Source organism: Aulonocara stuartgranti, assembly GCF_965226115.1.
Source record: "Aulonocara stuartgranti genome assembly, chromosome: 1".
Taxonomy (NCBI): Eukaryota; Metazoa; Chordata; class Actinopteri; order Cichliformes; family Cichlidae; genus Aulonocara; species Aulonocara stuartgranti.
The window spans coordinates 28,476,968-28,502,083 of record NC_138939.1 but is presented as its reverse complement, the minus strand read 5'-3'; the positions used below and the strand labels follow the sequence as shown (position 1 = coordinate 28,502,083).

The following is a 25,116-nucleotide window of genomic DNA, read 5'->3' as shown; positions in this document are numbered from 1 at the left end:
AAAGCAAGACGGGGGAAAGGATCAGTTTATCATAAACGCTGAACTGAATCCAGTCTCTGGGTGTTTCAGAGTATGTCTTGGAATTTCCCATCCCCCACGCTATATTCTTCATTTTCCAGTCTGCAGCGCTAACTTCTTTAGAGAATATTATGGTCCCTTGCCATCAGGAAAGCCCATTACTCCATCGACAAAGCTTTATCTGTGGTGGTATAGCCTTACTTTTTATACTTTGCGTGCATGTGCGTGTGGGTGAGTATGGGCGTGTGTGCTCATGATAATGTAATCAGAAAGTTTGAAGTCATACAGGTTAACGTCTGGAACAACATCATTTATTGTTTGCTGGAATGGAAGCTCAAGAAAATGAGACCGGTTCAATGTCAGGATGAAAATTGAATCTGTTATGCCAGAGTAATTTTAATTGCACGCCTACTTTTTTAATCCATCTCTGTCCGCGGAGAAATTGTTAGTGTTCAACGATTCAGCAAAAATCCAGGATCACATTTAAAATATTTTTGAATGTTTTGTTTTTTTGGGGGGGTTTGTGTGCAAAAGTATGGTTACCAATTAAAACGTGTAACATACTGGGAAGATTATGGAACAGTGTTCATTTTGGGCACTGAATGCTTCCACTGGCATACAGAATCATGCACTGCACACTGTAAAACCCAACAGTGCATCTTACTAAAAGAAGTTGTTCTTACTCAGTTCTGAAAAATAGTTAAAGTAACTTTCATGAAGTGTGTTAGGTAGACCCAAAAGTATACATATGATATAATAACTTTATTGTAATAAGTACACATTATGTTTTTGTAACGTTTTAAGTACTGTTGCTTTAAACTGTTTAAGTTGTGCTAATTCATTTGTATTAGTCATCATCCACAGCCCCGCCCCCAGTGTTTTGCCTGGACTTGTCGGCCATGAGACAGGAGCCTCGTCAAGAGAGTGGAAAGTACAAGATAAAGTTATTTTTATGTTTTTTTGTTAATGCTTACTTCTAGCATACAAAACGTACATTTATCAGACTGCTTTGTTTTAGTTGTACTTCGTTGTAATTTATCAGACTACTTTGTTGTAGTAGCTCGTAACTTAGCTTGCCAGCACACAATTCCCGCCTAGCGCTGTATGGAGTCTGCCTTCACAATTTAAAAAATTAACGGTTGGTGGCTTGTTTCAATCAATAGTTGGTAAGTAGTCTGATTTTTGCAAACTGCATGCCACAAAACCTTTGGTAAAATCAGTGTTTACGCTTTTCTGACTCTGACCTTTATCAAGTTCAAATGTAGCCTACTTTTGACACAGTGAAAATAGTAGAAAATTTATTTAGTGTTAATTTTAAGAGTTTAACGGACAAGTTCGCCTTCACAAATTTTGAATATGATGGTTAGTGGCATTTTAGTCGCGAAATAATTTACCTTTTCAAAGCTGCACTGCACCAAACCTAAACGTTTCTGACTCTGTACTTTCCAAGGGTTAGCCTATTGTGTACTTCACTTGTGTAAAATTGCTTTATTATTTTATAACGTATAGAGTAGTTGACCAACCTGAATTGAAAATGAACTGTAGTGCAAGAATAAATCTTACTGTTTTCCAAGCTTGTGTTATTCAGATTGACTGTTTTTAAGTGAAGTAAAAGTAAAAACTGTTCTGCTAGCTTTCTGTCCTCATAGCTTTTGTGTTATTACAGTCTGACGATTGAAGGAGCAGTAGCATGCCGAGAGATCATCCAGCACTGCACTAAAGACAACCAGTAAAGGTGATTTTAAAACGATTTGGTATCAAAATGTGGAATTGCAAGTTGTGTAGTTTGTCTAGTTTTTCTACTGCCATAAAAGTCATGTTGTTGAAGCATTATCGGCTCAACCATGGTCAGTACTCCACAATTTCACCCTTACCCCGTCTCTACAACACATGCATGTGTACATTTAATACATTTAATTCATTAAAGATACACATGTCAACAATGCACACTCCCACGCAAAGAAAAGACGGTTCTTATCCAGATTTGAATAATTATGGATTTTGTTGCTCTATGTGTAATTTTAAGCAGCCATTTATTGAAAGCCAAATGTTTATCCATCTGAGGGGGCATTTAAAACGAAAAGAAACTGTTCCATGTCCTTTCAAGAACTGCAATTTTAAAACCAATGTCTACTCAACCTTCAATGCCCACAAATGCAGAGACCACCAAAATTCAACAAGTTACGATGAAGGCATTGTGCAAAGTGTTATAAATGTAGAACAAAAAGATGACATGCAGCTTGATTCAATAGAGTCATCAGATGACAATCAAGTGGCATCCACCAGTGAAATCAGTGGAATTGAGGGTTTAGAAGAGCAGTTGCAATACAATCTGGCTGGATTTTTCTTGAAAATGCAGACCCTTCTCCATGTGTCCCAGAGAGCAACACAGGAGATTATTGAGCATATTGATCAGTTGTTTTTGTTATCACAACCTTTGGTTAGAAAATCAGTTGTAGATATACTGAAAAAGCACAACTGTACATATACGGACAAACTGGTGGATGAGATTTGTCAGGCAGTTTCTGATAGTAATGTTTTACATAAATGTGTCACATCTGAAGGACCACTATCTACAGCAAAGAGGAGGAAATCATATTATGAAGCAAATTTTCCATATGTCAAACCTGTGGAGTATTTAATTGAATCGTCAAAGCACACTTATATGTATGTGCCTATTCTCACATCTTTGCAATTGTTGTTGAAAAAAAACGATGTGCTTGAAGAAATTAAACAAGCACCCACACAGATTCCTGGACATTTCATGTCATTTTGTGATGGATCCTACTACCAGGAAAATGTTCTACTGTCACAAGAGGGACAGAAATTGTCAATGATACTTTATGTGGATGATTTTGATCACAAACCCACTTGGTACCTCAAAGAAAATACATAAAGTCTTTGCAGTTTATTGGACACTGGAAAACTTTCCAGTTAAATCTTGTTCTGCTCTACACTGCACCCAGCTTGCTCTGCTGTGCAATTCCAATGATGTACGCCAGTTTGGGTGTAAGGAAATGCTGTCACCACTCTTAAATGATCTGAAAACTCTTGAAGAAGTAGGTGCCTACATTGAGACTCTTGGTGAATGTCTTAGAGGCACTGTCTACTCTGTTGTGGCAGACAACCTTCTGCCCATGGACTTGCTGGTTTCAATGAGAGTTTCAGGTCTACATATTTCTGTAGGTTTTGTCATGCCACCCAAACAGAAATGCAAACAGAAAATGCTGTTACAGGGAATTATGTAATGAGAACAAAAGATGCTCATGATAATTATTGTGCAAGAGCTTCAGAATGATGACATTAAGGAAAACTATGGTGTTAAAAACACCTGTGTTCCTTCTGACCATCTCTCTTTCTTTCATCCTGTCACAGGCTTCCCACCTGACTTCCTACACGACCTGTTTGAAGGTGTCATTTCAGTGGAGTTGGCACATTGTTTAAAGGTTTGATTTCTAAGAGATATTTTAACTTAGAAGACTTAAACAGAGCAATTCTGCACTTTCCATACCAACATTCTGACAAAGTTAATCGCCCTCATCCAATAACCTCAAATTTTGCCAGGTGAGGGACCATGGCCAGCACTCTTTCATGAGACACAGGTAAGTACAACTATGTATATAACATTTGCTGCTCATATAGTATGCTGTGTTTTGCTTATAATATTTTTGGAATTCTCTTCAGCTCTACTTTGAATTTCATCGGATCACCAATCAGAATCTGCCACATGTGTTTTATGCTGCGCTGGATGATTATGCTCCTCAGCTGACTGGACTTTACAAAAAGAGGAAAACTGGACGGGTCGGTGAAAGGATGGAGCAGCTTTTGTCGGCATATGGAAAACAGGTATTTAAAAGATACTAATTATTATTCTGCTTGCTTGGCAGTTGCCATTGTTATGTGTTTGTTTATTTATATATATATATATATATAAGGACACAAACGACATCTATGCAACTAGAACAGCAGTTCTGGCCGGCCTACCAATGTACCTCAGAGATTTTCAAAACATGCAAGGTACTTTGGTATTACAATAATTTGCACATTTGAATTTAAAAAAGGTTGAAAGGAGTTTATAAGTCATCTGGACTTGGGTTGAAAGTTGAAGACGTGAAGTTGAATGACTTATAAACTTCTTTCATCCTTGATTTGACTACCTGGATGAATGAAAAATGAACCTTCACTGTCAACTTAAAACATGTTATGATATATAGAATTTGAAAAACTGAAGAAAGGTGCCTGAACATTTGTATTTATGCTTTTAACAGAGGTATTACAGATGAATAATTGTGCACTCTGTATTATATCTTAGGGTGAAATTGAGTTCTATGAAGCCATAGAATTGCTCTGGTTGCTGATGTCGATGAAGAGGAGGTGCCTGGAGGAGTTCCTTTCTCACCACGCCAAGTGTTCATAGAACTTGAAGATCGGTTTGTTATGACTCATCACTCATGGACTGATGCCCTGGTGTCTTTGTTTGGGCTAATCTATGCTCTGCATCTGAGCTATCCTATGAAGTATACTGGCTTTTTTGAGTTCATTCAAGTAGTGTTGCTGAAGCTAGACGATGAGAGAAAGCAACTAAAACCAAAATTGCAGACACTAAAAAATGAGCTTGTGCAGATGATGTTTGTTTTTCACTGGTCACTATATTCGTGCTTTTTCAGTTATCTGTGAATGGCTTCAATAGTTTTATTTGTTCTGGGTAATTAGCTTTCTAAAAGGCAATGTGGAGAAAGCTAAGAATAAGGAGAAAATCCATATTTGACGTTTTGTTTGTGATTGAAAAAAATCTTCACATAGTGTGTAATCTTAAGCTTATTTCTAAAAACATATTTTAGTTACATGGAAATCTTTTGCGAGATAACTGATAATTAGTCAATATGTACAGTATACTTTCATGCTTTATTTTTTAATTGTGTGATGAGTGCCAGTTCACTCGAGGTCTGGGCAAAACTGTTGCGAAGCCACAAATACCTTTGAGAATACTTTTTGTTAGTGACATCCTTAGTTCAGCTGTTTTCTATAGTTGCATTGCTGTAGTGCGTGTGATTTCATTATTATACTAAATGTTACTTAAAATTGTGATTGTTATGGCTCTAATTGCCTCTAGACTATTGTTTTTTTATGATGTACACCTATGTATCAGGTCTACATGACTAAATTTGTGTTTTGTACATTTAATCGATTTTCAAAATGCTACAAAAAACATTCAAAATTCCCTAAAAGTGCAAGTTTTAAAATGCCTAATTATTTGTTATTTGATAATGGCTTTAGCAGTCATAGGTTATGACTGAAAGTATGGTTGTATTCATTCTGTATTTTCTCTGCAGTTAAAGTTAATAAAAACTGAATGGAAAGAATAATAGCTTGGTTTTGTGTTAATAGTACTTGAACCATTTGGTGCAATCGGTTTCCCCAATTGGATTAAGTTGTTTAAATACAACTATTTAAGTTAATTTAACTTAATTTGAATATGAGCATGTAACACTTTAAATAAGTTTGAATAAATACAGCATCTTAGTACAAGAAATTTAATGGTTTAAGTTGAAACATACTAAATACAATGAGTAAATAAACATAATGCATTTGAGTTACATTATCATATTTGCTTTGGGTTCTTGGGACTCTAATAAAGTACTTAAATAACCCCAAACTGTTTAAGTTATAAAACTTGAATCAATTGGTGCAATCGGTTTCCCCAAATCATTTGAGTTAACTTAACTTGTCAGGTTTTACAGTGCAGATGCAGAAGTGCATTCTTTGTAATTGCTAGAAGGATGAACTCCTGCAACAAGATGGGACTTCTAAAACTGATTGGGGGCACTATGGTGGTAGATATATGCAGACATGCACTGACTCGGCAAAGTTTCTGCCTTATACCTTGAGAATCGATGTTTATAAATGGACAACCAGAGATTTCCTCAGAGCCAGAGGTTGAAGCCCTAGCACCCTCTATTGAATAGCTGACCATTCCTTCCCCACACTGTGAAAAATGTATGTAAAAAATTACAGTAAATAAATCTGAAATGGCAATGGCAAATGACTATTAAATCAAAAAGAGTAAATGATTGTAATATGTATGTTAAATTACTGTAAACAGACAAATAAATTATTTTTTTACAGTGTTAATATGTTGAAAACACATTAATTTACAGTAATAAAGCACATTGTCTTTCAAAACAGCCTGTTTCAGTTTAAGTGTTGTTTTCAATACATTGCATGCTTAAAAAATGTTTTGTCTCACTCACATTTCTTCTTGTTACATGTTGAAGCTCTGCTTGAAACCTTGCAAAATAGGCTTTTTTGGCCATTTTTCAAGTGGTCTTAAACTTTTGATTGGGACTGCATTTAGTTTCTTCTGAATAAATTAAGAATCCTTTGTCCTTTATCATTTTATATGTGAGATGGTATATTTGCTTGATCAAATGTATACATATCTATTTGTTTTTGAAATGGCCAGTTTGCTTTATTGTGCTTTGTATTTGCTTTCAGGCTAATAGAAAAGAATGCTAATCTGCACCGAGCGTGTGAAGAACAACATGCAAGTCCTCAAACACACTGGACCCAAAACCTGTTCCAGTTCCTCCAACACCATCAGAGACTGTTTCCCATGTTTAAAGCCCAATCAAGTCTGGTTAAAAAGAAACTTTGTCAACCACTGCAAGTATCAAGTGTTTTAAATTTTATTTGACTGTTTATTATGTACTTGTTTTTGGTTTTATTAAGTTTAATATTAATTATGTTAGTGCCTTTAGTCATTAATTGTATTATTTAATATTAACTGTTTAATTTAATCATTGTTTCTATTGGATTTTATTCGTGTTTCTAGCAAATTATAACAAAAAGTAAACGAATGTAAATTTTTATGCCAATCAGCTGTATTATCTTCATTACCTCATTTGTTTGACTTTAATTTTTTCGGGGACATTCTGGCTACAACAGCTGCCAGTAATTGAATGTAAATATGAACTTTTAAAATAAAAAAAATAAAAAACATATATTGCATTATTCAGCTCTTCTTTGCTTTTTCAATGGGAGACAGTAATCAAGCTTATTAAAAAATTTATTTTGACAACAGGTTTACATTATATTACTTTTTTATTTTAGTGTAATTATTGTGCAAAAACAACAGTTGAACACTGTGAATTTTGCATTCATCAACAAAGTATACCGTTATGTATTCTGCATTATCACTATATTTTCCACAGTGAAATTCTGGCAACCACAGCTGCCAGCAATTTACCGTAATATTGAACTTTTTTATATTTGTTTTATACAGTTTCACTGTATTTAACAATGCAAGACTGTAATCGGGTTAACGGAATGTCTGTTGTTTTTAGATGAATTACTTTGAACAGGTTTATGGTTCTTTATTGTGAATTTTACATTAAGCAGGAAAGTATACCGTTATGTATTCTGCATTATCACTATATCTTTTACTTTTTTTTTTTTTTTTACAGTGGATTAAGCTCTTCTCTCCTCTTCTCTTCTCTCCTCTCCTCTCCTCTTCTCTCTTTTCCTCTCCTCTCCTCTCCTCTCCTCTCCTCTCCTCTCCTCTTCTCGAGGCAGATTGCCCTTCAGTCGAGGTAATGAAGCCACTCTATCAAACACCTGTACCTCCTCCAGTTTGCCGCCCACCTCTCATTTCTTCCCTAAAAGGACAATAGGACGCGGCACTGGTTGAGCTACACTGCACAGCTTAAGGACGACATTCGATCTTACTGTATCTTGTGGCTTAAGCTTGTTTACACAATGGCTCATGGTAGCTCATAACTAGCACTGTGAAAAAATACCCGTCACATGTCACCATACAGTGATGCTAATATTCTGTTGTCTTCCATCATGTTGCACTGTTCTCCACCAAATGACCTTGAGATTCCTCGGTTGGAACGAGAGGTACTCTGGGGAGCCTCCTTTCCTCTCTCTGCATTACTACACTGAACACATTGGCCATATGGGTATGGCTCTGTAGACCAGTGCTCCAACACTGAGGAGCTTTATATGCATAAACAACAGCAAGACAGATTCCTTGTTGGGGGCTGATAAAATCCGTCCTTTTTCTTATGTGGCCAAAGCTGCTTCTTCCAACTGTCTCTGTGTTGCTCCAATTTTTTTTTCTTTCTGTCTCTGCAGAAGTGTGCTGAGTGGGGTCGTGGCATTGGCAGTGGCAGCATCTGCCAGTGAGGACAGGGGCCAAGGAGAGTGAGTGCCTCCTGTTTGTCTCCATCGTCTCCAAACCCCTAACCATATTCTTCCTGCTAATTAACCTACTGATGCCTCCTTACTGTGTACATTTTGAAGTGGGGAGGGTGGGGTAGACTGGGGGTGGAGGGGAGTGGAATAAGTGTGTGCAGCAGGTGTGGAAGCAGAAATAGCTTAAAAGTGTTAACTGACTCTGTTTGTTTGAACTCTGTTTGTATGCAGAGCAACATCAAGAGTTTACAGATGTCATTTTTTAAAAACATTTTTCTGTTTTTTTTTTCTTTTCGTTTCCAGTCCATGAAACGTAATCTGAGAGCAAAACCTAGCGATGAAGGGATCTGCCAATCCCTTACGTAAGCTCATGCATACAGGCCACAAAGCAAAAAGGACGTAACATGGCGATGATGGAAAACCAAGGGAAGGAGGTGCAAACCTGCCTGCTGACACACACCGTGAGGTCAGAGATGCAGATGGCAGAACTGGCTACGACTCCCCCCCCCCCCCCCCCCCCCGGCTTCAGGTTGCCAGGATTATTACCGGAAAGTAGAAAATGCACCACAGTCCAAGCGCTAGCCTCTTTAGCACAGAAGTTCAATTTCCTGTCATTTTTGCCAGGGGCCCATTATCTTCCCATTCTGACTTTTTCCACTTTGTGGTGAGAGCAAGCACTTTTGTTTATCCTTATGAAAATGAGTTCCTGAAGGTAATTGCATCCGTGTTGCATTCAGCATGTTGTTCATTAGGAGAAGGAGTTATAAATGGGAGCTCTCAAAGCGTATGTTCACGTCAGGCTCTGCTGCTCCCTCTGCCACCACGGACGACACACGCATCACTCACTCCCTCGCAGGAACAGACAAATATATGGCTGCACCCTGCCAGCAGGAACAAAAATGGTAAGTGGTGGGGGGGGGGGGGGGGGGGATGGAAGAATGAGGAAATATCAGTGGCAGAGGCCATCGAGAGAAACTACCAAACAGACTGGAGGAATAACGCCGCGATCAGAAATTTTCCTTTGGAGATGAAACAAAGCAAAGGAGTATATTTGTACTGGACATAGGGGAAAACTGAAGAGGTTGAATAAGGAGAGGAGTAAAGCACGGCTTATCAGGCAGACTGGCAGGAGAAGTTTCCAGCCCTCCACCCATCAGAGATCTCGGCTGTTCAGATGTTTGGTTGGCGTTAAAGGCAGACAGACAGATTGCAGCCAATGATATGTGTTGGGATTCATCGCAGAGATGGGCTAATGACAGGAGGGGAGAAGCCGGCAGATGGCTCCCGTCAGGGAAATGCGCTTGCAGCACTGTCCCAGTGGTCTTCACTGAGACTGCATGAACGTTTGGGATTGAAGGGAATAAGTAATGGTTAGTAAAAAGGAAGAAACTTTTCAGACGAGGTGGAGAGAGACTGTCCTCTGCTCGACCTCCTGTTTTAGAGAAGGAAAAGATGCTGGGAATTAATGACGCTCATACCGTGCTCTTCTTGTTTGTATTGGAACATATTAGCGAATAACAAAGAGAACCTCTCCTGGGTCTCTGCACGGAGAAGTTGAATGCCTCTGAAGTTAATGATATTACCTGATATTGGAAGCTAAAAAATGACCCAATATCTTTAATTTCACCATAGAGCATAGTCTCCTCTTTTGGCAGAGGGCAGGGATTATACTTGAAACAAACTAGTTCACAGTTGTTGAATATGTTCGACTGCAGATCTATTTACAGCTGTTTCAAACTGCCACACGCAGCTGGTGATAAATATTGTTGAAACAGGTATAACAGCCTGCAGTGCTTCATTACCAGTATCTTAAGGGTGTTTGGTCACACCTGGCCACATTTAAAAAAGCAAAATAATTACAAGTCAGTAAATTAATAAATGGCTAATTTAAAAGAAATTTTTACACTCCCTAGACACTTTATTAGGTACACCTTGCTTGTTCTGGGTTGGACCCCTCGTTTGTCTTCAAGACACCTTTAATTCTTTGTGGCACAGATTAGGTGAGGTGCTGGATCTCACAGTTGCTGCAGATTTGTCGGCTGAACATCCATGATGCGAATCTCCCATTTCACCACAACCCAAAGGTGCTCTATTGGTTGAGAGGCCGTTTGAATACAATAAACTCATTGTCATAGAAATGAGTTTGAAATGATACGCACTTTGTGACATGGCAGATTATCCTGCTGGAAACAGTCATAATAGAATAAGATATGCATGTTTGAAACAAGTGGTTTTTTGAGTCAGTTTGCCTTCCTATCAGTTCGAATCAGTCTGCCCTTTCTCCTCTGACCTCTAACATGAATAAGGCATTTTCACACAGAGGAACTGCTGCTCACTGGGTATTTTTTTCTCTGTAAACTCTAGATCAGAAATTTCTGAAACATTTGTTTCGGGCGTACCTAACAAAGTGGCCATTGAGTGTATATGTGTAATGTGTTGAATGATTCTTTGACCTCTATCCAGCTTAGAATTAACTCTCTGAAGTGGGCGTGTCTTTCTGAGTATGACTTTTTGGAAGTTACAAAAGCTTCCCCTCCACTGTTCCGAAAATGTGGAAGAGTTTTGGGTGAGCTTGGCCGATTGTAAACTGATTTCTCCACTGAATCCACAAAGATAAAGTTATTTGTTTCCTCCGCTCAACTCCCAGTGAGACATATTATCACTCTACAGATACATAAAATGGTACTTGCTACTCTGGAACAAACTGATCAGCAATGAATCATTCCTGAGTAACTCAGGTCCAATGACTAAATAATAGATAGCCATGAAACAGAGAACAGACTGGGAGCTGCTATTAATGAACTAATAACTTTTTATTATTATTAATTTGATTTTATTAATTAGATCATAGACATCAGCCCTGTGTCAGGCTGCCCAAGATGTACCCCTGCCTCTCGCCCTATGACTGCTGAGTTTTCTGTGCCTCTCTGTCACTCCCTGCCCTTCTCTCCCCAGTCTCTGACTGCCACGGTATAAAGGGTTGCAAGTGGCAGCTTTTGTCAACAATTCCTTAGTATTCGAGTATGTGTCATCTTCTCATGTGGGCCCACAGTCCCCTGAGTAGAGGCTAAACAGATCAAAACGGACTAATCTGGTTGCGGTTCCGCTCGTTCTGACAATCTGGGATGCTTCAGTTCAACGTGTTGTCTGACTGTCCACGTCTGTGATGTTCAGCTCTGTTGAAGAGTTCTGGATGAGTTGGTTTCAGATCAGCTGTCAATATGGCAAGTGAGCTGAAATTCCAGCAACAGATTGACAGTGACAGTGCTTCTCCTGGGCAGATCAGATGCACGAATCACAAACAGACTAAAACTGAATCTTTTGTTTATTTATGGAGCAAATGTGATATTATGTTTTACAAAGGACACGCCACCATGTCTGTCTTCTTCAGTTTGCCAGAGTAATATGAAGAGTGATATCTTCTTCCTCTATTTACATTTCTTTTCTTTGCTCTGCATCAGATCATACAGCATCGTTCACGCAAAACAAGAGGTCTGCAGAGCAGGATATTCGGTAAGATGCGAGAATGGCTAATGTTCGCTACATTTCAATTATCCTGAGTGAGTCATTGTGAGTGGCCCTCTACTACATCCTGCTAGTCTGTGTGGGCGAATATATCTGAGTGTGTCAGACTCAGCTGATGCTGGCTTATGAATTTAGCTAACGCCATTGCACCACAATGAGGGGAAGCACTTTTTAATGCAGTCGGGAAATGGTCTTTAGTTTGGCAGCTTCATCATCATTAGGAGTCTTAAATAGGTCAGCCGCTGACTTCAGGAGGGTGAACATGCTCTCGTTCACAAGAGAAAAAGGGAGACTTGGTCTGTGTATTCAGTAAACCCTGCGGTCTATGAATATTCATATGCATTAAAGTGAAACTGAATTTGTTAATTAAACTTGTGTTAGCAGTTTAATACGTAGACATGCAGCACTTTTTATTTTCAACGTCATTCAAAACAAAGTTGCCAACAATGTATAACAGCTTGTGCCCAGACATTTGTAACCTGCAGCTTGTTCCTTCATGACAAAGTAGCATCAGGCAGCTACAGTGTAAAACTTATACCCCTCAGGAATATACTATGCTGTGCTCCCAGAGTGAGCAAACATGCATTCACACACACCAGCCACAGCTTTAATTCACTCCACCTGTTTGATAATGCTCACACAGTGGCTCATATTGTGATTTTTTTTTTCAGGCCTGAATTGGACTATTTATGGCCTGAACAATAATGGAGACAAAATATGGATTACATAGAAATTCATCATACACTGCAAAAGAGCGTGCAGCAATGTGCATATAAATATGTATTTTCCTCAGCCATGGGGATAAACAGGGCTGTATATTTAGAAAAATATGCTTATTATTATTCAGGCATGAGATTCATCTCAGGGTGCTTCACCCAGATGAAAGCAGTGTTCTTTGATGTTCAGAGTTAAGCTAAGAGTCATTGTTTTATGTTTTTGCCCATGAATATCTGTAATTCACAGTATGCCAATTGTGCATTTAGCTTTATATTCTAAAGGTTGATGTTTCGAGCTTTTCCAGTATACGGAAGAACAATAAGCAGAGCAGAAGAGAGAAAAAGCATCCAGTTAAATCTTTGTTTTATTTTGGTGAATGTTAGAATATTAAGTGAGCGCTAAGAAAGTCTCATATTAAATCACTACTTTTTAAGTTAAGCAGTAAAATAATAGTTTGCAACCTTTTCCAGCATGCCTTCCAGAGACGGAATATTTTTCCAACTATGTATTAATAGTCCTCTTCACCTTCTGATGGTAAATTAATTCCACTTACTCAGTGCTGTTGTTTTCTATGCTCTTTTCAATCTTTTAGGATTCACCATTTTCTTCCTAAAAAAACGAAACTAAAAAAAAGTTTGGACATTTCTAACCAACTTGAAAGTCAATATTTGGTATGACCACCTTTATCCTTGAACACAGCCTGAACCCTTGTAGGGAAGCTTTCTTGTCATTTATTGAAGAAGTCTTAAAGAAAAGTTCTCCAGGCTTCTTGAAGCTTTCACAGCTCTTCTTTGGATGTTGGCTTTCTGTTCCGTTCTCTGTCAAGATGACCTGTCACCACTCCATAAGACCTGTTGTCACTGATTTTCAATCCAGTTCTTGTCTAATTTGGCATGTTTCAGACTTCTCCCTATTTCCTTTCCCTAACAATGGCTTCTTGACAGCCACCCTTCCACTGCGACCATTTCTGATGAGGCTTCAGTGAACACTAGATGCATCAGCTGAAGGGTAACGTGTGTCTCTCAGGTCCTCTGTCAGGTCTTTGCTGGATTTATTTCTTAAAGACTTTAAGATACTGCTCATCAGCTGTAGACACTTTTTGTAGGCCTACCCCTTCTTTTGTCCTTGTGTCCTTCTGTGAGAGGCTGTTTGCAAGAAAGTGCCTAAAGATACAATTTAAAATTGTTCTATGTTGTCTGTTGTATGCAGACACAACACCGATTCATCCCCGGATTGAGGTCCCTTTTTATGCTTTAATGATTTATAACTCAGCATTAAATGGCTTAAAAAGAGGTGGCTCAAGTGTGTGTGTGTGTGTGTGTGTGTGTGTGTGTGTGTGTGTGTGTGTGTGTGTGTGTGTGTGTGTGTGTATTTGACAGAAGAGGCAGCATATATTGTATGGATGTACACATGCAGAGACAGGAAAAGCTGACCTTGTGGTTTTAGTTTCAAGGACACTGCCATCGATCTTCTGGTGAAGGGGGGTCACTCTGCAGGTGTATACTGGATTAGTCTGAGAGGGCTGGGAAGGGAAAAAATACAGCTTTAGCATTTGTGTGTGTGTGTGCGTGTATGGTGTGGCTACATATATATATGTACAGTACAGCCTCTTTGTTCCATCAAAAGTCTTTGTCTTCGTTACAGAAGAGAATTTGAGACCTTATTACACGAGAGTGCACACTTGGGACACACACAGACCTACTTCAGCACAAATTACCTAATGAACATAAATATGCAGAAGTCTTGTGCTGCAGTGTCTGCTTTTTGATATTAGTGTTGCCTTCGGGGGCAAAGAGAATCTCCTTTTGTTTGAGCAATAGGACATTTCCTCATGTAAAATGCAGCAGAGTAGAATATTGAGCGGTAGCATTTCTTCTGCCACAGAACGAACAGTAAGTCAGCGAGCATTGATTACATATCACTTCATCAAAGTGTTTATGATAGAAAACAGTTGCAGTGCAGGGTGTGGCATCACACTTCAATTTGCCATCTAAAAGAATACAGTGTGGTAAGCGAATGTCACTTTGCCCCGCTGGCTGCGGAGCTGGCAAGTAGTGGCTCGGGGCAAACTCTTTGAAATATCTCTCTGTGACAGTGCAAACCTTCACCTCAGCTCAGATCTGCCTAAATGATTTTAGGTGAGAAATCCCAGCTTTTGATTTAGCAAGGGAGCATGCAAGTAAAGATTTCCCAGTGGAGGGCAAGTTCACAGATATATATCCAGAGAGGTAAATGTCTAGCTCATTTCCAATTATGGTTTAACGAGACGGATTGAGGTCAGAGCCAGAGAGTACGGCCACGGGAACCAGCCATGAGATATACTTGTGGGAATGCCAAGGGGGAAAAGGGGGCACAAGGGGTGGTGAGAAAAATTGGAAGTCCTAGCACGCCACCCTGAGTGAGAGGAATGATTTTTCTCTCTTTTGCCCTCCTTTTCTTTCATATACGCACTCAAGGAGCAGTCGGAGGCAGGGGCCTGAGATGGTGCCAGCCGCCCATAAAGGCTCCAGTGATTCTGTGTGGAGAATTAACCTAGCAACCAAAGAGAGAAAGTGAAGCAGCCGGCTCCTTTCTCTGAGGTCCACTTTAAGACTGTGTTTCAGGAGAATATTGTCCTCTATGATAACTCCTCCAGCACAATGCATTATTTCAAAGGGGCTTGGCAGAAACTGCTCTCAAGTCAGTCGAAAGTCAATGATATGGAGAGGAGGGAGGTGACAGCGTAGTTCAGACTGACAGCTCAGTGACTAACTGAGAGAGGTGTCACTGCCACTCTTTTCGAAAGGCTGACTGTTGTCTTAGCTTGTTTGTTCGCTCGCTCTTTTCACCGTGGCTTCCTGCAGACAAGGCAAGAGAAAGCCTCAGTCCTGCTACAAATCCCTGTTTAAACATCTTGTAATAGTTTGGGATTCTACCTCGAAACAAACATGCATCTTTGTTTCTCAGCAGATGTAATCCCTGCGGTGGGGTTCTAATTGAGAAATGCATAAAAGATTAAACACCTACAAGTTTAAAGGATTTACAAGCCATACAAGTAAGTACCATTAACACATACGAGGAGAGCTGCGGTCACACGCTTTCTTTGAACAGATGCTTATGAAAGCATCAGTAGTAGCAGCTGTAAAAGCAAACTTTTTTTCATCATGATTTGAAATCTGTCACCTAACGCACACAACAGCTGGGTTTATGGCGTGATATTGCACAGCACGTCGCCTCTTTATTAAAAAAAAACTTTTACAAAGTAAATATATTGTTCAGTTTGCAAGCTGCACTTGCAGCAGGTGTTTAGCTGGTAATCTCATTGTCAATATAGTAACTCCTTGATTTGATCTGCCAGTCATATGGAAAGCAGGGCCTGTATTTGGGCTTCAGATTTCCCCTACTGTATTTTTTCTTCGTCTTGCCAAATGGAATGGAAAATGGAGAAGATACAAAAGTGCTTCGAGGACAAAAGATATATCTTTGCAAAGGTCAGGGTGTTTGTTCCTCCAAGATATTGCTCATGATTTTGCATACGGTCGTCTGGGACAGAGTCATGTGTATGTGTGAGCAATTGTGCATGTGTGTGCCTGTAGGTGAGGGAATATATGTGTGCACATAAAGCATGTCCGTCTTCAAGAGAGTGTGTTTCTTCAAGGCCTGCTGCTTGTATCAGTTTACGACAGCCCCGGAGCTAATGCGATTCAGAGCAGAGAATAAGGCTGTGCATTTTAACAGCTTGGCCAGTGGCGCACAGCGGCCAGCAAAGCGCGAAGGAGCAACAGTAGCCGAGCTATATGTTTGTGCCAGATAGTCTACCAGGGCTGCTTAGTAAGGAGCTGCAGTTCCAGCCTGTCTCTCCAAGGGACCAGGCCAGGCTGAGAGATGAGATGAGGAAACAATCTGAGAGGGAACAGAAAATCATTCACCTGTTTATATCTAGTAGCTCACAGGTTGCTTTCTGCTCCAATCTCCTTTGCTTTTCGTCCTTCTCCCAATTCCATACTTCCTCGCAAGCTCACCCATCACTCCAGCTGTCAGTGTGTGTGTGTGTGTGTGTGCGTGCGAGTGTGTGTCCATGCATGTATGCTCGTAAATCACCAGGAAAGCTACTATCTTGAGTAAAACCATTTTATCCATCAGGGAGTAGAGACAATTCTGCATGATCTACATGTGTGCAACCTTCGACACGCACATACACATACATGCAAAAAGGACACTGCATGACAGACACCTCACACAGCACAAAGTAACATGATAGACAGTCGGGGTAATTAATGTAGACAAAAGGACAGATATTTTCAGTCGGGACAAACCATGTGAGAGCAGGGGAATGGGAAGTCGTACATCATGTCTGAACAGTAGCTGTCAGTCTAAACCTGTATGTTGGACACTAAATACAAACCTGCTCAGGGCTTACATTTTCCCATCATACGGCCAGAATTGGATGGACTAATCGTGATACTGTGATGTATTAACACAATGAAATTGCTTATATTGTCCTTACAGTAGTAGTTGAAGACGTACTCAGATTACCTTTTACTTGTACTAGAGATATAAGTGCTGTTCAGTCTCCCCCAGCTGGTCATGGCAGACGGCTGCCCCTACCTGAACTTTGTTTTGCCGAACTTTCTTTCTTTCAAAAGGGAGTTTTTCCTTCCCACTGTCCCCAGGTGCCTGCTCACAGAGGGTCGCCTGATTGTTGGGGTTTCTCTCTATTATTGCAGGGTCTTCATATTACAATATTACTGTATGTGCCTCAAGGTGACTGTTGTGATTTAGCACAATATATGTGAATAAGCTGGAACAACACAAGCAGGTTGTGCATTTAAAACAAATTCTGAACACATTTTAATGACCACTAAATGATTTTTACTTTCCACAATAATTAGTTAACACAACAAAACACAGCTTTCAATGTGACATACAGTAGTGAATTTCCCCCCCAAAAATTCAGTGGGCTACATAACTCAGGTAGAGGATAGAAATAAACGATCAGTCCTTTTGTACAAATATTGATCCATTATCAAAACCAGCATTTAGATCAGGACATCCACATTTATTACTCACAAGGGGTCATCACAGAATGTAGCTCCACATGTTGGATCTGGCAGATTTTTAACCCACCTGTCCTTTTCTGATGCAGCCCCAGAAGGATTTGTGTTGCTTCTTAGGATTGAACCAGGGATCCTGGTACAGTACAGACCCATTTGACTATGTTTGGATATTTGGATAATGTTTACTGGAAAAATATTTCTAGGTGTGTCTGTGACATATTCAACCACTTTGTCTATCCAAATAAATGTAGTCCATTATCAGAAGAAACTCACTTATTTATTATTTATTTGGTTCTCACAATAATAAACCTTATTCGTGTATTTTTTCATGGAATAAATCAGCTGAAACAGACTACCTCACATTGCAAAATCATTACCTTATTGGCCTCATAAACTGCACTGACAGTAAAAATTGTACAGGTCTAGCTTAAATGTTTAAACATCATTACAACACAACTGAAAGTTGTCATATTTGCTACTAGAAATACATAAGTTTTCTCAAATTTAAATACTAAAGCAAACTTGAATATAAGTAAAATGGACCTGCACTTGATTGCCACCGCACGCACACACACACACACACTGCCCGAATAAAAAGAATGATACTTTATATATTATTTTAATGTTGCACAGTGAAACAAACTTAATTTTTTTTTAAACGCTGCAGTGAAAAAGGAAGCACATAATAAGAGAAGGGATAGAGAAGAGGACGGGAAAGTGTGTAGGAGAAGATTGCACAATAAAAGAACGATTAGGCACAGCAGATCAGAAAAAAGGGTTGAGAGTACATTGCAGCAGGGAGATGAAAAATAGAGAGGGAGAGCCGGGAGAACAGCGAGAGGAAATAGCTGAGAATCAGGGATGGAGAAGGTTGTATTAGCAATCTCAAAATAATGCAACAGCAAAGGGGATTGTCGAGAGAGCCTTTCATCATAGGAGGCGGCGATGGCAGCGTGACCGCTCGCTCCTTCTCAGATCCTGACCCCGTGTTATTACAGAGCAGCTCTCACCAGATCGCAGGCTAAATGAAGCTATTGTGCTCACTGTGACTGGCTTGATGTTGTTCTAATGAAGACAGAGACACATGTCATATGCCAACCTGCAATGTTACATGTCAGCATGTCATAAACACCAAATTTACAATGTTTCCAGACAGATGCAAGACCAGTTGCTGTGCATTTATTTAACCTGCAGCTGATGTAGCCTGACATCAGATTTTGAAACTAGAAACAGAAAACGTGAGCAGAGACTGAAGTTACACTACATTAATATCACAAATTAAGGACATGTGGTCTGTAATATAATGTGTGGTTGTTCTGCCAGTTGCAATCATCAACAATAAGAAATTTATATTATATTTAGTTTATAGTTTGACTCTTCCGCTCTTTAAATTATTTCCGCCTTCCTCTGAATTGCCCAACTCCTCTGTTCCCCTCTGTTATTTTTTTCAAACTGATGCTTAAGTAGCAGAGTAGGTTCTTACAGCAACTTTACTCTGTAAATTAGAAACTGCATTTTAAAGGGTTAATGAATACACATCCTTCATACTGATACAGATCCTCCACACCCTATTTTCCCCAACAGCACCCACAAACAGAGGCCAGAAATGTTTGAAAAAGGTCCAGTGGGTTCCTCTGGTTATGTTGACTCATCCATGTGTGAAGAGGAGACCAAATATTTGCTCTGCGTGGCTTCAGCTTCTCAGCACACCTGCTGCATCGGAACCCCACGGCCATCAGCACCACAATAACAGACATATTCATTAGATTTTTGCTCATCATGCCGAGCATCTGGACTGTGAGGGGAAAAAAAAGAAAACTGAGCCAGGTAGGCACAAAACAGGCTGGCAAGTAAAACTACATGTAGACCTTGGAATGACAACAGAACTAATGAAGTGTTCCAGCTTTTTAAAGCTGATATAGTTCTGTCTTTTGATCAATGTGAAAAAGAAAATTTCGATAACCTCGTTTTTCTTTTCTTTTTTAGGATATTTTTTAAATCCATTAGAAACCAGCCAAGACAGAAGGTTTATTATAAATCAGAAAAATTATAAACTAATTTTATAATGTTATTGAACTGCATCTCTTAATTATAAAATATATAAATGGTTGTCAGAGGTTTTGCATAACTAATACCAAACATCTATCAATCCATTTTCTTAAGAGCTTGTCCAGTTCATGGTCATGGAGAGTTTGGCATGGATCCCAGATATCACAGGGTGGGGGAGATGACTGTAGCTCCTGGACATGATTCCAGTCCACAGCACAACTTATAGTAAACAACAGTGGTAAAATAAATCCAAGTCAAATGGCTTTCTTTAGCAAAAATACATTGATATGTACTGGGCTAATGAACTGTGCCAATGAGGAAGTGCTTAATTACTCACTGGAGAAAGTACAAACGTACGAAGTTCATTACACTACTTGTTACTTTGTTTTGCGTTAATCTATAATAAGACCTGGAATGCGCTGTCGCATTATCAGCTATCAATATAAACACGAGGCTACAGTCCCGCACACCAACACAAATCCCTATCCTAATGAAGACGTACTTAGGATCGTGAACACAAAGCCGACAACCCGAAGCTAATCTGAAAAACAGCCCTGTCTGAAAAAGTTGCTGAAACATAGCTGAAGCTGTGTTTGCAGTATAACACAGTTGTTTCTGCCTAGGACACAGTTTGCACTTTACCATTGGACTCTTATTCTTTTATGCAATAAAAATAAAAGTAAGGTCCATACCTCCACTCCTCAAAAGTTGTCGACCATGCCACCATTTTTCTCTTTTCTCCATTAAACCTTACATCAGCTGATTGCAGCACAAGTGCAAGCACACGTCTGATGATTATTTTTCATTCTATCCAATCATCATGCAGTAAACTGAAGAACTTTTGTAAAGCAAGTGACAATAGTTGTAGCTAAAATTGCAAAGTATTGAATTTTGTAAGGATATTACAGTATGTGTGTTACATTACCGCCTTTTTGAGAAATGTAGTATAATTACAGTATGTATGTATATATACTTTAACCTAATTCCTTAAATTTAAACAAGCTTGAAGTGTACTTATGGTTTAGTGCCTTAAAACATGGTGAAAATCGTGAATATTACCTGCTAAACATGAGCATGACAGAATTGTCATTGCCTAGCTCAGTCTCTGTTTTGTCTATTTACTGCCTCACAGAGCTGCGGGTGTGGCTGTAGCCTTGCTTGTGTGAGTAGTGACAACACCTACATGTGTCCTGAGCTCGAAGTTGGATGTGTGTCGCTAAGTGATCCAGCCGTGATACAAGGGGGCTCAGTGAAGCTGTCAGACACACTTTGCGTGGCAGCATGGCTCCCAGGTCAAACACAGGGCATCTGTGCCTGTCACTTCTCCACACCGTGTGTGTGTTTTTGTGTGTATGCATGTCAGAAGTGCTAAACCCAAGGTAGCTTCATCCATGAACCAGCGTGACAAACCTTTGGGAAAAAGTATGGGCTGAACTGGTCCTCTTTCAAAACCCACAGAGCAGCCATGAAGACAGATGCAGTCAAGAGAGGTGACCTCAGCCAACCTTCTATCAGACAAAAGGAGAAAAGGGATAAGCACCAACTCAAAAATCTGCTTTTCTTTCATCTGCCAACACTGTCTTCACTTTCAACACTTTCCTTTGGTCTGTGAGAATACTGCAGTGTAAACAGCTGTGTTAACCATTCCACTATGATTAAACTGGATTACAGTAGCAAGCAAACGCAACACGATGTAGTGTTAGAGCCGAAAGGGTTTAACATGCAGCGTTAACGACAACATTATTTTTTCACTGGTTAGATATAAATGTTTAATCACCCTGTGGTGAGATTTTTTTAAATAATACATTGGGACTTTTTCAATCATAAAATGCAAGATGCTTAATTTAAAAGGGTGTTGTTCCAATTGTAATTATTTATGAGAAAGTAAAAGCTTACTCTGAGGAAAAATGAGTAACCGATTATATGCACACGCTATTTGCTTTGGGCCAAAAATAAGCATGGGAGGCCATAAAATGAAATTAGTCCCATCATACACATTGCAGCAGAGAGTGAGAGTGCTTCATAGTCGACTCTGTGGGACATAGAATGAGAGGGTACTGGTCAAACAGACACAGACACACATATTTGTACTGTATTCACTTCAGAAGGTCTTTCCTTAAGAACTGTGAATGGTAAATGGACTGATTCTTATATAGTGCTTATCTACTCTCCTGGAGCACTCAAAGCACTTCATGCAAGCAAGTACTTTCCTCAAAATGAAAAGATTTGTCACTTTTTATCCAAAAATGGAAGCAGAGTCAAGCACACACAGACTAATATCCTCAAAACACGAGTAATGGATGTGCACAGACACGCACACCCAGGCCCATCAGCTGCAGTGTTATTCTTTAATGCCCTCTTTCTCTTTTCATCTCGGCTATGTAAGAACTTTGAATCAGAGATTTCCTGGACAATAAAGTTTTCCCAGATTCCACAGACTGTAAAAAAAACAAAACAAAACAAAACTTCAAGATTCTTGTTGATCTCGCATTATTTTATTGAGTCAGTGTGCTTCATGAAGCTGTAGCAACTTGTGATATATATAAGTTTTGGTTTTCATTGTTTGAAAATGGATTCCACCGTGTGTTTTGTCTTGAAATAAACTGCATACATTATAAGAATGCAAATATTTTATGGGTGATGTCACCATCTTCATTAGGGAATAAGCATAGCATTTAATGATTCATGATGGGATGTTATATTATGCTATTTTTTTCCAAAATTAAAATGACTACTTTTTGCCTAAAAGTGTGTAAATAATTAATTTAGCCATTTAGCTCCATTAATTAATTTTCACTGGGGAATATCTTGTGACCTCCAGTTAAACCGTAGCCAGTTTCAGTACTATGACATTCACAGGAAATGCTCAAAGCCTCCTTACACAGGCTTTGGCAAGACTGTTGTTTGTTTTTTAGGGCACATATAACTAACTCTTAATACAAACTTGCTCCGTCACACAAACATTAAGTTTTGAACCAGTATATAAGGGAAAAACAACTGTATAATTCTACCCAGATTGAAAGTTAATATTTGGTATGACCACCTTTACTCTCCTACATGTAGGCAGCTTTCTCGCCACCTCTTTGCGTAGTTTTCAAGAATATTTCTCCAGGCTTCTTAAAAGGACATTAAAAGCTCTTCTTTGTATGTTGGCTGCCTTTTGTTTTGTTCTCTGTCAAGATGATCCCACAGTGCTTCAATAATGGTGAAGTCCGGGCTCTGGGGAGGCCAACCTGTGACTGATAGTGTTAATGATTGTGTGTTTTTCTATCCAGTATGCTTTTACTGCACTGACAGTGTGTTTGGGATCATTGTCATGCTGAAAAAAAATTCCAGATGGTATTGGATCTGGAAATATTGCATCCAAAACTGGCAGCACGTTTCTGCCTTCATGATTCCATGAATTTCCACAAGATCTCCAACACCACTGGCTAAAATGTAGATCCAAACCATGACAGAGCCTCCACCGTTTTTTACAGATGGCTGTAAACACTCTAAACACTGTTGTACATCTTTCCTGACCTCCTCCATATATGCTAATAATAGCTAGCATGTATGCAGGGAGACACCTTTGTCTCCCTGGAGTTTCCCTTCCTTAAGAACGCATTCTTGACAGCCAACCTTCTTCTGAGACCATTTCTGATGAGGCTTCAGTGATCACTAAAAGGATCAACTGAAGGGTAACATGCATCTCAGATACTGTTATTCTGCTGAAGATAGATTTTTAGGCACATTTCTCCTTCTTTTATCCCCCACTTGTTCCACTTCTTTAATTTCTTTAAGGACACACTGCACCCCATACTGAGATATGCAAGGTTTTTGGCAAATAACACTTTGGGAATCACCTTGTTTTTGCAAAACTCTGTTATTGTTGATATTTTTTGTAGATTGAAAGAAATGGGAACAAAGTTAATTAGACTGAAAATAAGTGAAATAGTACCAATAATGAGAGATTAACTGTGAAAGACCTTCAGTTACTACGGCTCAACATCACTTTAAAAAGTTAAAGTGAAGTTGGAAGTGAAATATAAAGACATTGGGGTGGCTCAAAACTGTTTACAAAGTTACAACTTTGAGAGTAATGAACATTGCTCTTGCTTCTACAATGTGCTATGTGTTCTGTTTCCCCTATAGGATGCATTTCACATCACTTCCTTAGAGACATCATTGCTGTAATACATCTTTTTTTTTTTATCAGCTATGGAGCGCCTCCCCTTTGCTGACTCAAAAACTTCTTTCTGCTGACTTTGTCTCCTTCTTCTCATTTGCTTAAAATGGAAGTAGCAATGCATATGTTGTAGCTGCCAAGCACCCAGCTAGGTGACATTCGATGGAGTTTTATGTACCCGAGGCCGAAGTTGTGCTCTCATCATCTGCTCATCAGCATGTTTACCCTGAGTGAACAATGTGCCTCCCAGCTTTTTATATTCAGACTGTCACTCTTCCGGTATACGCACTCAGGTCCAGGAGCAGAGGCTTTAAAAGTTTGTAGGATTGGCTGGGTTTCATACTTTTTGGCAACTTGCTGTCACTCTTGAGAAAACAATAAAGTCTTTGCAGACCACTTTTTTTTTGAGATACAGAAGAACGGATGGATGAATGGATAGATGTGTAGATGGGGGGGGGGGGGGGGGGGGGGGTAAACAGGAGAAGCAGGAGGCTGTTTGGCTGAAGCAGATGGAGGAGCAGCAGGTGTTGGAGCGGGGAGGGACTAAGGTTCCCATCGTCAGCGTTCCACCATGATGCTCCTTGACAGGATGGGGAATGGATGTGTGGGAGCATATACTCTCTCCCCATTAGCACAACTTCAACTCAAACCCGTTTCTACTCCCGTCTCCACTCACTCTTCTGCTTCCAACAAGTAGGAACAGGTGGAGGAGGTGGTGGTGATGGATGAGTGGTAAGGCTAGCGATGTGTCACAGGGGTCACCGGCTATGCCAGCGATTGTCTCAATTATCACCCAGGGGTACATTACGTGACAGGTGTGAAAATGAAATTGCGTGCATGATGTCGTACTCTTTACTGACTTGCTGCCACAAAAACACAAGAAATGACAGCATCGTCTTTTAAACAGTGTTGTTTTGATGCTCCTATGACTGTACCCTTTGCTTTTTGAATCATATAGTCAATAAAAACAAACGGAAAGAAAGCCATATATGGCATTTCCAGAGGCAAGCCTGCAGTGTTCCTTATTTCCTTATTGAAACTAAACGAGACCTGTTTCTGCTTTACAATAAGTATATTTAAACTAAAATGTGAAAAAAGCATGTTTGTGTGTTTAATGTATCTCTTCTAGTATTTCTCAGAATGATTTTCACCTAAAAATTTGTCCCTGAACAGTGAAACATCTGGGTCAGCAGAATGTGATTAAGCAATATTTAATTCAGAGTCAGCACTAAGGAAACACAGTTGAGTTACAGCTGTTCTCATAATCAGGGTGAGTAAATGAGAAGAAATATATGAGTGGTGTGAGTTCATTTATGCAATCATTTCAGGAAGGGTTTTAAAAGGAAAGCCATTAAGGCCAAAATGCATGCATGGAAACACTGAGCATACTGAGAGTGACTGATTAGT

The 25,116-nt window shown here is 39.5% G+C and overlaps 1 long non-coding RNA gene across 2 annotated transcripts; it reads left to right on the top strand.

Moving 5' to 3' along the window:
• Nucleotides 1–639: 639 nt before the first annotated feature.
• LOC309708478 lies at nucleotides 640–5,384 on the top strand. Of its 2 annotated transcripts, XR_014277279.1 has the most exons (7): nucleotides 640–690; nucleotides 870–1,184; nucleotides 1,685–1,753; nucleotides 3,394–3,464; nucleotides 3,583–3,620; nucleotides 3,703–3,864; nucleotides 4,331–5,384. It is a non-coding gene; the product is annotated as an uncharacterized lncRNA (long non-coding RNA). The 2 variants fall into 2 exon arrangements; XR_014277280.1 differs by lacking the exon at nucleotides 640–690 and having other exon boundaries at nucleotides 697–1,184.
• The last annotated feature ends 19,732 nt before the right edge of the window (nucleotides 5,385–25,116 follow it).